The sequence below is a fragment of the Rutidosis leptorrhynchoides genome, chromosome 3, assembly GCF_046630445.1.
Source record: "Rutidosis leptorrhynchoides isolate AG116_Rl617_1_P2 chromosome 3, CSIRO_AGI_Rlap_v1, whole genome shotgun sequence".
NCBI lineage: Eukaryota > Viridiplantae > Streptophyta > Magnoliopsida > Asterales > Asteraceae > Rutidosis > Rutidosis leptorrhynchoides.
Genome location: NC_092335.1, coordinates 350,532,125 through 350,538,839, shown reverse-complemented (window position 1 = coordinate 350,538,839; position 6,715 = coordinate 350,532,125). Strand labels below are relative to the sequence as shown.

Below are 6,715 nucleotides of genomic sequence, written 5' to 3'. Positions count from 1 at the left end.
TTATTATTATTATTATTATTATTATTATTATTATTATTATTATTATTATTATTATTATTATTATTATTATTATTATTATCATTAACATTATTATTATCACAAATATTAGTAATAATATTAACAAATAACATTTTTTTTTATCTTTAGTAGTATTATCATTATTATTAATATTAAAAGTATCTTCATCAGCATTATTAATATTATTAGATTTATCATGATTTTTAGTATTATTTCTATCATTATTATTATTAGTATTATTAATTCATCAAATAAAGATTTTTCTATATAAAAATGTATTTATGACATAAAACATGTCTACATTAATATTTTTGTAATAAATATTAATTATCTAGTCAAAGTATATAAAAATAAATATATCTAATGAGGTTATTAATGAAACATTAAAATAACAACTATATCACTAATAATATGTAAATTTGTTCGATTACCATTATACGTGTTAATATATATATATAAATGATATAGGTTCGTTAATCCGAGGCCAACCCTGCATTGTTCAATGTCGTCATATGTATTTTTACTATAAAATACATTAGTGTGAGTTTCATTTGCTCCCTTTTTACTCATTACATTTTTGGGCTGAGAATACATGCAAATGCTTTATTAACTGTTTTACAATATTTATATGCGTGAGTTTCATTACTCCCTTTATATATATATTTTTGGGACTGAGAATACATGCGCTGCTTTTATAAATGTTTTACGATATAGACACAAGTAATCGAAACTACATTCTATGGTTGGATTATCGAAGTCGAATATGCCCCTTTTTATTAAGTCTGGTAATCTAAGAATTAGGGAACAGACACCCTAATTGACGCGAACTCTAAAGATATATCTATCAGGCCCAACAAGCCCCATCCAAAGTACCGGATGCTTTAGTACTTCGAAATTTATATCATGTCCGAAGGAGGATCCCGGAATGATGGGGATATTCTTATATACAAATTGTAAATGTCGGTTACCAGGTGTTCAATCCATATGAATGATATTTTTGTCTCTATGCATGGGACGTATGTTATTGAGAAATGCATATATGAAATCTTGTGGTCTATTAAAATTATGAAATGATTATTTATGTTAAACTAATGAACTTCCAACCTTTTGGTTGACACTTTAAAGCATGTTTATTTTCAGGTACGAAAGAAATCTTCCGCTGTGCATTTGCTCATCTTAGAGATATTACTTGGAGTCATTCATGACATATTTCAAAAGACGTTGCATTCGAGTCGTTGAGTTCATCAAGATTATTATTATTAAGTCAATTATAGTAAGATATATTATGAAATGGTATGCATGCCTGTCAACTTTCGATGTAATGAAAGATTGTCTTTTCAAAAACGAATGCAATATTTGTAAAATGTATCATATAGAGGTCAAGTACCTCGCGATGAAATCAACTGTTGTGAATCGTTTATAATCGATATGAACTTCGTCCGGATGGATTAGGACGGGTCTCTACAACTACTTTATATAAGTTTGTGATATAGCTACGAGAAGAGAGATTGATACGTCTGCTAGAGGAAATATCATGAGTAAAACTGCCGAAGAAGCTAAAGCATTAATTAATAAGTTAGCTGCTCCTTCCCACGAATGGCACTATGACCTAGACATTTCTCGCTTGGTAAAATCTGTTAGTTATGATTCTGAAGATATGGTTAAGGCTATGAATGTGCAGTTGGGTAATTTAAGAAGGCAAATTGAAAAGCTTACCAAAGAAATGCATATGATTAAGGTAGGTTGTGAAAAATGCCAAGGTCCCCATGCTACGAAAGATTGTGTTGCTAGTCTTACTATGGAGCAGGTTGAAAACGTCTCTTATGTGAATCAATATCAAGGAAACCCGAACTACCATAATAATTATAATACACCTTATCCTAATAATAATAAAAATCCACCTGGTTTCTTTCCTGTTAGAGCACCCTTCATTCCAAATTCATCTCCTAATGCTCAATCTGAAAAAAGTCCAATCTTGAAGAAAGCATCCTAACTTTCATCAAGAATCAAAATGAAGCTAATGATAACATTAAGGATCAACTTTCCCAAGTGGAAAATAATCATCAAGCGTCCATTTAAAGCTTAGAACGTAATGTTACTAAGTTGTTCAAATTTGTCGAGGGAAAAGTTCTGGTTGAATCTGAAGTCGCTAAGGAAGTTCGTTTTGAAATGGTTAATGTGATTAGAGAATTAAATAAGGTTGATATTTATGAACCTGGTTTAAGGTATTTATGGGAGTTTAGAGTATGATCAAGAAATTAAGAAGTTAACTGTTGATGAAGAAGATAAGTCAAAAGATGCGAAAGTTCAAAGTCTTGATTGTGATGAGGTAATCTTTATGCATGAGTTATTTGATGAAAAGGAAGAAGAGATTGATAAAAAAAGCTGATGAAAGTGATGAGGTTACTAGTGAAAAATATGAAAAATCAGAGTGTGAAAATAAAGATGATTGGTTAGCTGAAACTATGAAACAATTGGAAGAAAGAAGAAAAGAAGGTTTCCGCCTTCTTTATTCATTCACAATTAATCCCGTAGACCCATATGCAGGACCTGAAATTCTTGTTATGCGTACTGATCCAGGGGAATTCCCAGTCCTTTGCTTAATTCGTGGTCCCATTCCTATTATTGGATTAGCCGATAGTAGTTCTAGCATTAATTTTATGCCATTCTCCATCTACAATCGCTTAGGATTTCCATCATTGGAACCTATCGAAGGGAGTGTTTGCTTTGCTGATAGTCGTTTACATAAGCCATTGGGGATTGTTAAAGAAGTGGAATTATCATTGGTTATGCTTTTTATAAAATTGACTTTGTGGTTATGGACATGAAAGAAGATCCGATAACTCCTTTAATTCTAGGATCTTCATTTCTAGCTACGGCTCATGCCACCATTAACTATGCCAATAATACTTTAATCATTCATTATGGTGCCATATTTGAATCCATTCCGTTGGTTTTAAATTTATATTTAGCATGGTCTAAATCATACTAATCCTTCTTATGAGTAAGGCAAGTATGACCTAGTGTCGTATTTTTAAGATATCAGTAGAATCGAACCTATATTTAAAGCTTAAGATAATTCTAAGGTGCATAAGTAGTGGTGAAGGGGTCACCCAAATCACTCAAGTGTTTAGGGTTCCCTATAGATCTAAGAAATGAATTTCCTATAATACATTTGACCCTATATAAGTAGTGCCTCCACATTTTTAATGCAAAAACAACAGCGCCCAATTCCAAATCATGAGTCGTATAATTCTGCTCGTGAATCTTCAATTGTCTAGATGCATAAGAAATTACCTTCTTTCGTTGCATTAATACACAACTGAGACCTTGCTTTGAAGCGTCACAATAAATCACAAAATCATCATTGCCTTCAGGCAATGACAATATAGGTGTCATAGTTAACTTTTTCTTCAACAATTGAAACGCTTTCTCTTGCTCATCCTTCCATTCAAATTTTATCCCTTTATGCGTTAATGCAGTCAAGGGTTTTGCTATTTTGGAAAAATCTTGAATGAATCTTTTGTAGTAACCAGCCAATCCTAAAAATTAGCGTATATGCTTCGGAGTTTTCGGGGTCTCCCGGTTTTCAACGGTTTCAATCTTTGACGGATCAACCTGAATACCTTCTTTGTTCACTACGTGACCAAGGAATTGAACTTCTTTCAACCAAAATCCACACTTTGAAAACTTAGCGTACATTTTTTCTTTCCTCAATAATTCTAGAACCATTCTCAAATGTTCTCCGTGCTCTTGATCATTCTTGGAGTAAATAAGTATGTCATCAATGAAGACAATGACAAACTTGTCAAGATATGGTCCACACACTCGGTTCATTAGATCCATGAACACAGCTGGCGCGTTAGTCAAACCAAACAACATAACCATAAACTCATAATGACCGTAACGCGTTCTAAAAGCAGTTTTTGGAATATCATCTTCCTTTACCCGCATTTGATGATAACCAGAACATAAATCGATCTTTGAGTAAACTGACGAACCTTGCAGCTGATCAAATAAGTAATTGATTCTCGTTAGTGGATAACGGTTCTTGATGGTAAGTTTGTTCAAATCTCGGTAGTCGATACATAACCTGAATGTACCATCCTTCTTCTTGACAAATAAAACAGGAGCTCCCCACGGTAATGTGCTTGGTCGAATGAAACCACGCTCCAAAAGGTCTTGTAATTGGCTTTGTAATTCCTTCATTTCACTGGGTGCGAGTCTGTAAGGAGAACGAGCTATTGGTGCAGCTCCTGGTACAAGATCTATTTGAAATTCAACGGATCGGTGTGGAGGTAGTCTCGGTAATTATTTCGGAAATACATTGGGAAATTCTTTTGCTACAGGAACATCGTTGATGTTCTTTTCTTCGAAATTGACTTTCTCGGCGTGTGCTAGAATGGCATAGCAACCTTTTCTTATTAGTTTTTTGCACCTTCAAGTTACTAATAAGATTTAACTTCGCGTTGCTCTTTTCTCCGTACACCATTAAGGGTTTTCCCTTTTCGCGCATAATGCGAATCGCATTTTTGTAGCAAACGACCTCTGCTCTCTCCATTTTCAACTAGTCCATGCCAATTATCACATCAAAACTTCCTAACTCTACTGGTATCAAATTAATCTTAAACGTTTCGTCAACCAGTTTAATTTTTCTGTCCCGGCATATATTATCGGCTTTAATTAATTTACCGTTTGTTAATTCGAGTAAAAATTTATTATTCAAAGGCGTTAATGGACAACTTAATTTTCCACAAAAATCTCTACTCATATAGTTTCTATCCGCACCCGAATCAAATAAAACATAAACAGGTTTATCGTCAATGAGAAACGTACCTGTAACAAGCTCCGGGTCTTCGTGTGCTTCAGCTGCGTTAATGTTGAAGACTCTTCCTCGGCCTTGACCATTATTATTCTCTTGGTTTGGACACATACTTTTGTGATGGCCCTTCTTCCTGCATCCGAAACAGGTAATGTCGGCATTTTTTTTTTTCCTTTAACCACTGGTCCGTAAAATTCACACCTTGTCGCACTATGCCCCTTTCTATTACACTCGGTACATACTACCCCACAGAACTTATCCAGATGGTATCCTTCACACCTTTTGCATGGAATTTTCTGATTTTTGTTAGCATTATTGTTATTGAAATGGTTGTTGGAATTTTTGTTGCGGTTGTTATTGTTTTTGGGACGGTTGTTGTAGTTGTTGTGGTTGTTATTGTAGTTGTTGTTGGGATTGCGATTGTTGTTGTTGCGATTGATGTTGCGATTGTTGTTGTGATTGTTGTGTTGATTGTTGAAGCAATAGTTACTGTTGTTGTGTTGGTGACTCTTGTCACTGTTTTCTTCCCACTTTCTCTTGACTTGTTTCATTTTGGCCTCCTCGGCTGCCTGCTCTTTAATCCTTCCCTCAATTTGATTTATGAATTTGTGAGCCATTTGACTTGCCTTTTGCATTGATGTGGGCGCGCTTGAACTCACATCCTCCTGAATCCTCTTTGGTAACCCTTTTACAAATGCGTCGATCTGCTCCTCTTCATCTTCGAACACCCTTGGGCACAATAGACACAACTCTGTGAATCGTCATTCGTATGTGGTAATATCAAATCCTTACGTTCATAATTCTCTAAGCTCTATCATGAGCTTATTCACCTCGTTTCTGGGATGGCACTGCTCATTCATCATGTGTTTGAATGCTGACCATGGTAGCGCGTAAGCAGCATCTTATCCCACCTACTCGAGATAGGTGTTCCACTATGTTAACGCAGTACCTATGAAGGTATGCGTTGCATACTTTACCCTGTCTTCTTCAGTATATTTACTTATGGCAAACACCGATTCAACTTTCTCGGTCCACCGTTTTAATCCAATTGGTCCTTTAATTCCATCGAACTCAAGGGGTTTACAGACAGTAAATTCCTTGTAGGAGCATCCTACACGATTTCTTGCGGAATTTGTTCCACTGCTGGACCCTGAATTATTGTTGTTATTTTGCATTGCAGCCTGTACTGCGGCTATGTTTGCTGCGAGAAAAGTACAGAATTCTTCCTCGCTCATATTCAAGTTTTGTCGAGTAGTCGGTGCCATTTCCTTAAAAAATAGCCAAAAGAGTTAAGTTAATCATATAGAATATTAGGAGTAGTCAATAGTATTTCGTAGCATAATATGAACTTATTTATAAAAGCCTTTTCTTCATATTAGCGTTTTATAATTTTAATTCCGGTAGTACCTACCCGTTAAAGTTCATACTTAATAGCTAGTACAAAAATTAACTACTACTATCAAAATAATATTCTATCATGAAAAACTTAATTCATTAACACTTCACGCTTAAAATTTTGATACAATATCTTACAATCATACAATACTGTTATTTTACTTGAAATATAGCACGCAATAACTATTATACAAAGCGTGAAGTAATGGTAGCTGTTGAGACGCAACTTCTTTATTCAGACTTGTTTGCTTCTTCTTCCTTAGACTCGGTTCGTTTTGCTAATTTCCTGGGGATAAATGGACCAGTACTCATACAAGGAGTTCTTTTCATAAATGGTTTGGAAAAATCTGGTCTCTTAGATGTTCCCGGGCTATAGTTAAAGTTTAAGAAATACGGGTGTTTACGGTATATTCCATCAGGGTATTTCATGGTAACATAGAGTTCATCGGGTTTGGGATCGGGTTTCTCTATTTTAATAGA

General features: G+C 34.6%; 1 pseudogene; it reads left to right on the top strand.

Annotated features, from left to right (window-relative positions):
* The first annotated feature begins 1,552 nt into the window (after positions 1-1,552).
* Positions 1,553-6,715, top strand: part of LOC139901195 (NADH-ubiquinone oxidoreductase chain 5-like) — a 75,506-nt pseudogene continuing 70,343 nt past the window's right edge.